Source organism: Tachypleus tridentatus, unplaced genomic scaffold, assembly GCF_004210375.1.
Source record: "Tachypleus tridentatus isolate NWPU-2018 unplaced genomic scaffold, ASM421037v1 Hic_cluster_2, whole genome shotgun sequence".
NCBI lineage: Eukaryota > Metazoa > Arthropoda > Merostomata > Xiphosura > Limulidae > Tachypleus > Tachypleus tridentatus.
In genome coordinates, this window is record NW_027467782.1 from 35,629,342 (window position 1) to 35,640,666 (window position 11,325).

Consider the following 11,325-nt stretch of genomic DNA (forward strand, 5'->3'; position numbering starts at 1 on the left):
ATCCACAATACCCACCGGACAAAGGACTTTTCATGGTGAATAACGTGATTTTTTTGGACCATCCAGCGTGTTCGTAAGAAATTACGGTGTACCATTAATGAAATATTCTGACTCAATTAGAGAAAAACAATTGGATTTTAAAAATCAATGGGTCAGTTTATGTGATACGACAAAATAGTTATTTTGAGATTTAGATGCGACTGTAACATTCTCTGGGGTAAATAATTTTACTACAGTGAAGACCTGTTTAAGGCGAATCACTTGGAAGCGAAGTAAAATTCCGGCTTAGACAAAGTAAAGTTGCATTTCCTTAATTGTATATAATTTTCAGAGCGGGTGTTATACTTGTTTGACTGATGGGAAGTAAGATTTGTGATTAAAGTTCTTATATATTTATATTTGTTAGAATGAGAACTTGCTTGACTCAGGGGAAACATTTGTGAATAAAGTTATTATACTATTTATGCTATATTTATTAGAATAAAACAAAATAGACATTAAAAATATACACAAGTACACAAAATCTTAATCAAATTAATTTGAAAAAGGTGTCCAATTTCAACTGTTTCGTTTTTTTTAATGAGCTTTCTCATGCGGTTAAAGAGAATGGTAATTTTACTGCCTTTTCATGAAGTTAATTTTCCACTTCATTCTTGCTACAATTTGATAGCGTTAATAATAACTTAACACTTGCGATGAAGTAGGAATTTCTATTTCCTCACTATCTTTTCCATTTTCTTCATCTTCTGACTCTCTCTGTTTGCATCTTCGATTCTATTATAGATTTTAAATCAATTTCACCAGTTTTCCTAAACATTTGTCAACATTTACAAAACTTTCCGCATTTCAGAGTCATCTGCATCAATCTTCTCAATCAGAGTTTGGATTACACTAAAATCATACGCTTTATTATTCGCTTTCCATTCCACAGGAAGTTGATTCTTCCTTAAATTTTGAAACAGCGTGGATTTTCACTTTTACCTATTGCCCATGGTTTCTCTAGTTTTCCGTCAGCAAATGCGACCACAAATACAGTCAATCGTTGTTTCGAATAGTGACCTCCGGAATAGTGACGGCAGAAAAAAGAACAAAATATATTTATCCAATACTTACTGTAACAAAATGTCTAAGAATTTATTCATGTAAAAGAGACGAAAAGCTACTGATGAAGAAACCAAGAACTTTATACCTAAGAGTTATTCTATACATGATAAGTCCCATAATTTCAAAACTATTAACTGATAAATAAAGATTAAACTCTGTTAGTGTTAACCGGACCTCCATACCGGTTATATTCTGTTCAATTTGCAGTGGAGCACCACTTTTTTCTTCTGAGCTATGTAGAGAACCAATTATAATTACTAATGCATTCCATCAGTTGAATTTGAATGAGTGCACTTGAAATACTGTTGACTTGCAGAAATCTTAACACCTCATCTTCACAAGGAACTGGTTGTGTAGAATATGAGGGTGTTAAGATTTTTGTTACGTAGAATTTTAACCCTGCTTTGACTATAGTGACGAGCCGCTTTCCAGACATTGAGGCTAAACTCCATGATATTAACTCCCATAAAAGTATCCATTTTCCAACAAAGCAACATGAATAAATTATCATGGAAACATTGATCCAAGTAACTGGAACATGTTGTTTTCCTTTTGTATCAAGAAGACAAAGTACCAAAGTAAGATTATATTGATGCAGATTCTCATAACTACAACAATTCAAACAAAATAATAATTTAATTGAATCTCTCGTAAGTCCTATTTTACTTTTGGTCTGTATGGTTAATTGCGCGTAATGCGTGCGACTCAACTGAGGGATCGCGAGTTCGCGTCCGCGCCACCGCGCTAAAACATCATCTCTTTCGCCTCCGTGGCCGTAGCACGTGACAATCAATCCCACCATTCTTTGGTAAAAAGATAAACCCAAGAGCTGGCGGTGGGTGGTGATGACTAACTGCCTTCCCTCTGTTCGAACACCGCTAAATTAGGGATCTATGTGAGCACAGATAGCCCCTCGAGTAGGCTGAAGCGAAATTCCTAAACAAAACAAACCTATTTTATTGGAAAAATGTATAGGTATATGTTAAAAGTGGCAGCGCTTTAAAGTGCTCTTAGAAAATTTCATCCGCCGTTTGTAGTAATCTGTAATCCACATAAATACAATTGGAAGAATATATGTGTGTGTGTGAAGGTATTTGCAAGAAACATAAAACAAGCAATGAAACATTTAGACATTCTTTAAATTTCAAAAGAAATATATTTATATGAAATGAAAATATTAATAAACAGTTATACTGACAAAAGTTTCTATGAAAAAGGTTTTGTCATGCGATAGTTGAAACTGACAACGAACAGATAGTAACTAACCACCTTTCCGTTACATATAGACGCATGCATTTGTTTATTTTGTTGTTAACTCGCGAAAGCTAAATAATGGGCGCTCTACGCTATTACCAGTACGAGCATCGTAAGCCTTGTTTCTACCGTTATAACTCCACTGACTATTATGCCATCAGCTGGCGCACATGTGCTGGCTATCAACGAGTTTTTTGTTTTTTTTTCTCATGTGCTCTCTAAATATAACGTAATCAAATTCAACAGTCTCCGTGTATAATAATTATCAGAACACAAATCTTTCTTACCGTTGACAAAATGACAAAATCTGTGGTTTCGATTATTCGCAGGGCAAAGTAAGAAGAAATACAGTCCGTCGAACTGTTCGACGGTAAAACAATCAAAGAACTGGATTCTTATAATGTATTCAAAGTTGTTCCTTCTAGTGGCTCAGCAACAAGTTAAGAGCTTATAACATTAAATTTCTGATGTTCGAGCCCCGATGGGAAACACAAATAGCCTACCATACAGACTTTTACACTGCTAAATTAGAGATATCTAGTGCAGATAGCCCTCTTGTAGGTATATATAAAACAAACCAAACCATCTTTATTGATTGCAACGAAAATTGATTCTTTTTATTGTGGTTTGTTTGTTTGTTTTTGAATTTCGCACAAAGCTACTCAAGGGCTATCATTGCTGGCCGTCCCTAATTTAGCAGTATAAGACAAGAGGGAAGGCGGCTAGTTATCACAATCCACCGCCAACTGTTGGGCTACTCTTTTACCAACGAATAGTGGGATAGGCCGTCTCATTATAACGCCCCACGGCTGAAAGTGCGAGCATGTTTGGCAACGGGATGCGAACCTACGACCCTCAGATTACGATTCGCACGCCTTAACCCACTTGGCTATGCCGGGCCATTAACACAAATTATTCACTGGTTGGCTTAACTTTCAAACGGTATTTCAACAGAAATTTCTAAATTTAATACACCTTAACTTACGAATAAACTTACTTGCAGATTTATTTGCTGATTAGACAATAGCACACTGACTGAAACTAAAAGGTTGAACAATTGCTAAATTTTATACATTTTTTATTTTAAAAGAAAGATGGCATTTCGAGCGCGCGATCTTCGTTAGATAATATACTTTTCAACAATGACGCATGCGTAGAATTCCAAGAACTACGTATATAGTATTTGGAATGTCGGCGATTGTTCGATCTTTTATTATATATATTTTGTTCGGCTTTCACTATACTTGTCTTTCAATTGTTCTTTCGTAGTTTCGATTTGAGTTGAATTTTCGAGTTTTTTTCTCGAATTTGTAAATTGTAACATATTTTTGCAAGTTCAGTGCAGATCTACATATTGTTACGGCCATTAAAATACAAAAATACAGCAACTCTCTCTTCTAACAACAATTATTCGTCTGATATTGTAGACACGTCACGTTACTAAGGGTAAAGCCTTGGAAACAAGAAACAATAATGCTAATCAATCTGATGTACAAACGGCGTATTTGATAGTTTATAAAGTAATATCTTATCAAAATGGTTTCATTTTTCAAAATACCTTCTGACAACATATTTATTAAGACCAACCTGTGCTTAGTAGTTGTCATAGAAAGTGTTATTACTCTTATTTGTTACAATATTTTCTACATTGACGAATTTGGGTAAGTCAAGAGTTGTATTTAAAAAATTAGTTTGATTACTTCACGTGAAAAGTATTTGATTGTGAAAAACATGGAATTAAAGCAACAAAGATGATTATATTGTCTCTTTATTTGAATTGAATCCGTAATTCTGTTCTAATATCCTTAAATTTGTTGTGGAATAAATAATTATTGAGGCATACCTTTTGTGTTAATTTGCATAACTCGCAATTACTCACTTATTGTACACTTACACTAATGTAATTGCAGTTGTTGGTCCTACGGATGTTTGTAAAGATGTTTATCTATACTGTCGGTGCGTATACGAAAATAATAAGTTAATGAACTTGTTACGAACATTTTATAAATCTGACATCTTTGAACCTGCTCTATTTTGTCAGTTATCCTGAGCATCCGAAATGCTGCAATCACCATAGTTGCCCAGTCGGAGATACGAGTGTTCAATACTTAATAAACATTATAATAATCTTGTGTGGAGTATTTTCAATATTCATATCTCTTAAAACGTTTTTTCTACTTCTTCAGGAACTGAAGGTGAGATTTTATTTCAAACCGCCTAATGTAGGATATTTACTGACAATTCTTTAGCCCATTATAAAAAAAACTTTGATTTAAACACGATTACATGATTTTTATTGGTGTTTATCGCATAAATTAAATGTCAGTGTTACCTGTTTAAAGTTTATACTTTTAAAGTGATTAAATTAATTTATGTTTGTCAAGCATTTTTTTTGCCTAAAAGTATACAGTAATGCAAGTGAAATATATGGGTGTGTTGGACAAAGTATGTAACTTGTTTGTGGCGATAAATTTGACAATAAATAAACAGTACACACTTCGCTTATTTTAAAATAGTGTATATTTAAAGCAAGTTATACGCACAAAAGAATTTACACTTCATGTATGTACATCATAGTTGCATTTCAAATAGTATACAATAGAGTTCTCTCTTTGTTGTCAATAAACTGCTTTAGAATCTAGATGAAAAACTAAACTATCTTTATTTTTAATCTGATCAATAACAGTGTATAACTCTTATTTCTTTCACCTTTGTTGTTTCTTTTATCATAACAGTATCTTCACTTTTGATACACATCTGCTGTTTTTTGTGAAGGCAAGTTCAGTGGTCTGAGAAAACGTTTTGACAAGACAAGTTATTCTCTCAAAATGTCAGAAAATTGCTAATCTCCTTTAACATGTTAACCGTTAGGCCATTCGTTCCCACGACGTTTAACTTTACGTTACCTAACCTTTGTTTGACCGAAACTACCTTTCAGTTGATTAAGTTCGATTTTCGCTCTCTTCCAGCCAGCTCGCTCAGTTGTTGCATTTTATATACTTTATTGAGGCCTTAACATCCAGATCAGCGACTTACAAACACAACTTCCAACGATCGTCTGCTTTTAACTCTTATTAAAAAAAAATTGTGAAATATAATCTCACAAAATAAATCAGTCAATACTGCTTACACTATCTTTTATATCTAAAATGTTGCAACAAACCAACAGCACAGAACAATACAGGAATTATTATTTTATGATAAAACAATAAAGACACGAAAGATCGATTTTTTTGTCTAAATAGGAGATTTAACAACATTCATGTCTTTAAGGTCAAATTTAGAATGTTCTATATAGCAGTCGAGACATTATAATCAGGCCCAGCATAGCCAAATGGTTACTGCGCTCGTCTCGTAAAATGATGACAGTAGCGGGTTTGAATCCCTCACATCAAACATTGTTTCCCTTTCAGCCACAGGTGCGTTATAATGTGACGATCAATTCCATTATTCTTTGGTAAAGGAGTGGAACGATGAGTGGTGATGACTAGTTTCCTTCCCTCTAGTCTTGCACTAAAAACAAATATTATAATTAATCTTTGTTGGCAAACGCTTATTTATATTTGTGTGGTATATTAATTATTCTTCTATAGTACTTAATATTATATAATTTCGGTAGTGCATAAAAGAAACATTTTATTAAAGATATTAAATAACATGAGGGGATTCTGAGTGAAACCACCAAACCATGGTAGAGCCCACAGTCACCTTTCATTCCCATTTATATGGATATATTCGGCAAATATAAGAAGGTACTTCCAATTGTGAGTATCTGCCTTCTTCAGATAGGCTGACCAGTGGATACAGCAGTTTTGTCGAAGGACAGACCTAATTTAGTGAACTGCACCTGGATACGAAGGCCAAAAGGAACAATGGCAAACCATCTATTCTAAAAAAGCATGAGCCACTGAAGAAAGAAAACACAACCCAAGGTGGGATGCTGTGGTAGAGATCGAAGTTTTGAAGCATACAGTAAAGACTGTTGCAAACATTAGAGATGTAGAGGAGTTTCATGATTCTCAGTGTACAAACCCTGGACTGGAGAAGTGCGAAAGGCCGTTGTGAAGAGCTGAATCCCATGATGGTAAACTTCAAGGAGGAGTTGCTGGCAGAGCTCTAGGCCACAGTGACTTGTAGTCCAGTTTTGATGAATGAAGACACAATAGATTTCTAGCATAAAACATAAACTTGCTCCCAAGGAGGTGGAAGAGAGGACAAGGAGGACGCTCAGTGCCTTTGTACACTTGACACATAGCTATTTGATGCGTGGAGTAAAGGTCAGCTTACAGTCAGTGATAAGCCTCAGGAACCTTGCTTCAGGGATCACAGGAAGCACAGCTCTCCAAGACAGAGTTCAGGATGGGAATGAATACAATATTTGTAGCATGAATGCATACAAACGCTTTTAGAGCGAGAAAAGGTAAAACTCTTTGCTGTGGTCCACATCAATAAATGATTGAAGGCAATCTGTTGCTACCATTCAATGAACCTCATAATCAAAGACTGTCACGAGAAGTAGAAGCCACTGAGATAAAGACTACTTGCAACTGTAGGAATGAATTGTCCGCTGATGGCATTAATCTTTATAATGAAATGTGCGACACTCAAGACACAGCCCTAAGGAACTCCAAGTTCCTGTGGGAAAGAATGGGAAATTGTTGAACCCACACGGACTTTGAATCACCAGTCCATTAAAAAATGTTTAATAATGGATTTGATTGGAAGTCTCGCAAGATGGCAAACCTCCACGTAGTGTCATAAGCTTTCTCTATGTAAAAATACAGAAACAATATGTTGTTGCTTGAGAATGATTCCCCGATTAACGTTTCAAGTCAAATCATGTGGTCCATGATGGAGCACTGTCATTGGAGCTCAAACTGTATGGGCAAGAGAAAATTATTTAATTCAAGGAACCAAAAATGAGCAAGAAAAATCCTCTGTAATATCTTACAGAGACCGCTCGTCAAAGCATTTGAATGGTTGTTTCAAAGAATCTTGGAATCCTTCCCAGGCTTGGGAAAGTGAGAGGCGGTAGCATTTTGCCAAGCATCAGGAAAAACATTCTCCTGCCAAACTCAGTTAAAAATAACCAGAATAATAGCAAGAGAGGTAGGAGAGAGATGGCATAGCATTTTATAGTGAATATCATCAGGTCCAACTAGTGCACTACAAGATCAATGAAGAGCAATCGTAAGTTCCACCAGCATAAAGGGTGATTATGGTCATAGAGACGATCAGCTCAAAAGAAAATAGGTGATTGCTCTGCTAGTATATTGATGACTAAGAAGTTGAGGGATGAAGCAGAAGTGCTAGATGCACGAGAAAACTTTCACCTAGGGTATCTGCAATTTTCTGGCCACCAGAGAGAATGATTCAAAGGGGCATAAGTATACTATCCACTGATGTTTCAGATCTGAAACAACAAGGAGTTCAAGAACATTGATATGAAGAGGGCAAAAACTTTTGCAACACAGTCTTGAAGAGAATACATCAATGAAGACATGCAAATTTGGCCATGTAGGAGGAAGTGGGATGTTCTCCGAGACATTAACTTTGCCCAACCGCAATAAGGCTTGTCCATAACTTTAGAAGGGGGATGGGAGAATCTAACATCCTGAGCATGGTTTCATTTCTCGTGAAGAACCCATTGAAGGGACCACATATGAGCCCCATACAAGGTGTGTCAAAGGAGTTAATGAAGACATCATCCCCTAAAGCAATTTGATTAAGCAGCTTCGAGAAACAGCTAATGAGTATGATTAGCCAACTCCTGTTTGGAATGAGTACAAAAACACCAGTTGCTAGAAACAAGTAAAAACACAATTCCAAAGAATAAGATACAGAGAGAGGGCTTCTAAAATGCAATGGTGCTACAGCCAACCCCAAGGGTAGAGCATGAAACTGTATGTTACCCGATGATAGAGAACTAAAGATATGGATGATAATACTCTGATACAGGATTGTAAAAGATATGCATTGGAGATGCCCAGCTTAGTCATCCAAAGCTGAAGAGAGAGATCTCACTAAAATGTAAGTTCGGATTCCATAATGAAGCATGAACATGTTTATTGACACTGGACAAGTTCATGACACTCCTTGCTTGGTCATTTTTGGGGCCACAAACTAGCGGGAGGAAACGCCTCGAAAACATGGCGAGAAAGATTCGATAACCTCTGGTGTAAAAAGGTCATTTTACCACCTCTGAAAGATGCTGGCACAGAATGGGATCCTGAGGAGGATAAAAGGAAACAGGTACAATGAATAAGGGATGAGGAGTAAGAAATGGGTAATGAAACCTTCTGATAATACCTTGATAAACTTCTACTAGACCTAAACGCATCAGGTAGGCATAAGAACTGTTTGTGATGAACCATGTGACTTCAGAAAAACCATGAGTAGTGGCACCAGGGGAAGAAGGAACAGGTCAAGGCTAGGAAGGGGATAGTTGGAAGACAGGAATCGGTGCCGTGCTCGGCTCTGGCTCAGACTAATGGGTCACCAGGTGAAAAACGGTGGATTACAATAGGTAACAATTTTTTTCTTTTTTTTCTTCCTGGACAGAAAGTATTATTATTTCACTTGCTTATGCCTAAAATAAATGGAAAAGACATATTTTCCTCTTCAAACTTTGCTTTTGTGACCTGAGTTCTCCTGTACCCACTCCGCCAGATACGTGAAAGTGATTTACATTACAGTCGCAAATCTCGAAAACTACTCACTTTTAAACATTTTTGTTTATTTTTGAATAACTTCAATATAAATAAATGTAAATGTCGATTCATATGTTGTTTTATTCAGATCTTATGCAAACGAAAATGTGAAAATTTGCACGTTTTTACATAGAAAATAAGTTAATTTCTAAATTTCATTATCCATGTCACAAAAGCAAAGTTTGAAGGGAATAATGGCTATTTCTTGTACTTTTACAACATAAGCAATTAAGAAATAACACTTACTATCCACGAACAAAATTTGTGTTACATAGTGTTATTGCCAATGTGGAAATAAGGAGTGAGAGGACTTTCCCAGAAAACTCCTTCATGTTCCTGTGAAAATCTCAGACAAGAGATGGACCGAGGAGAGGTACTGCAACAGAGTCATCACAGTATGACAAAGACAGGAATAGTGAATACTCGATAGATGAATGGGAGATTTGTGATCTACCACTCCAACACCCGAACAGGCAGAAGTGAACCCAACCATTTTTTTTGGTCCAGACACGAACAATCTATCCAATGTTAGAGAGAGAGAGAAGGAAATGATCCATAGCACGAAGGGACGAGGCATACTGATGCTACCACCCAACTAAGAGGTGAAGTGCTCAACACAAACCCAAATATCAAGTAAATGAGGTAGAGAGGCAGAACTTTGTGAAAGGGAAAGACTGGGACGATAAGAAGTAGAATGAAGAAACAAAACATCTGGTGAGAAATAAAGTCGAAAAACAAAACAAATGAAAGTTGATCAGAATCCTCGGGAAGCGTGTGAGAAGGCATGGCAAACTCGGTTGGGATGAGGAGAAATGATCAAAATCCCTTTCAGACAAATGTTGCCCCGTATAATGCTCAATCTTCCTGTGAACGAATGCAAATAAATAGCTTTCTTGGTCGCTTACACCTATGGCTCGAAGTATGACATCACATAAATGAGAAAGATCCGAAGTAATACATAACGTTAACTTTGGAATTCGGGCTTGAAATCGAACAAACAAGTGAAAAATTAAAACACGAGTAAATAAATTTTTCAAAGTCAAAGCGGAAATTTCTTGAAATAAATAGTAAGTTACACTAACGTCAACCACTCTAAGCAGAACTTGAACAAAAAGAAAAATGTCTAAACTTCATCATTACCAAAAAAAAATTATGTTTCGATAGTGGCACATAAGAGAGAGATGCATGCGTAACGTGACGGTTGTGTATTCCTATTGGTGGAAAGATGACGCATGATGATTTGCGTGGAGATTTGTTGAAATCTATGATTTCAATCAGGCCCGACGAGAGGGGTCAGGGGCCAGTGCCCTGGGTCCGGGTGTCTAGAGGCCCAGGAGGACAGCCTGTATATAATGCTTTGCCAGCTGTTTGTGGAAGGGGCCTTAATGCTTGCTGTCCTGGGGCCCGTAATGGCTCTCGACGGCCCTGATTCCAATAGGTGGGTGCAAAAGGCTTGTGGAATGCGTTATAAAAAAATCGTCTATGGAGGGCAGAACAAAACAGGAAAAGCTAATTTTGTGAGAGGAGAAAAGTACCTTATTAGAAGATTAAAATAACTCTGAGACTTACGGGTAGTGTTTTACAGTATTTTCTACATTTAACAATGTGTAAAAAATTGTTTATGGAAGATAACAACTTTTATTCAAACATGGGTATTTTTTTATAGGAAGAACAAATTGAGAAAAATGTTGTGTCCACTGAGAGGGATGATACAAATTCAAAACTCTCATCCATTTTGTCAGGAGTCGTTTAATTAGAAACACCGTAAGAAATATCCAGTCTGTTTTCTTTTGATATCAGTATTGTTACACAAGCATTTATGTTTGCTTTATCTTTTACACCTGTGCAATACAAATGACATATTTTATAATGAATTATATTACAAGTTAAATTGTATAACCTCAAGGTGGTTCATAACTTTAATGGTATAATTTAGAGCATTCTATAAAGGATTTTGTTTATTTTTCAGTCTTGTGATTACATAATTCAAAAGCTGCTCTTTGTTTACATCACTTGTGTCAGAGCATTGAATTTTCAGTTACTTTCTAAATATACGTATATCATTGAGTTAGAATTATTACTTCATAGTTGTAATATTAATGATTGCATTTCTTTACCAGTGTGCAAAACCTGTTGAAAAAGAGGGGGCATTAAATACTTGCTCATCTTTTGGATTTGAAACAAAAGATCTCAGAATCAGTAACAATATGACGTATGAAGACTTTCTACAAAAGTTTAAAACTCGAGTGTCAATGGA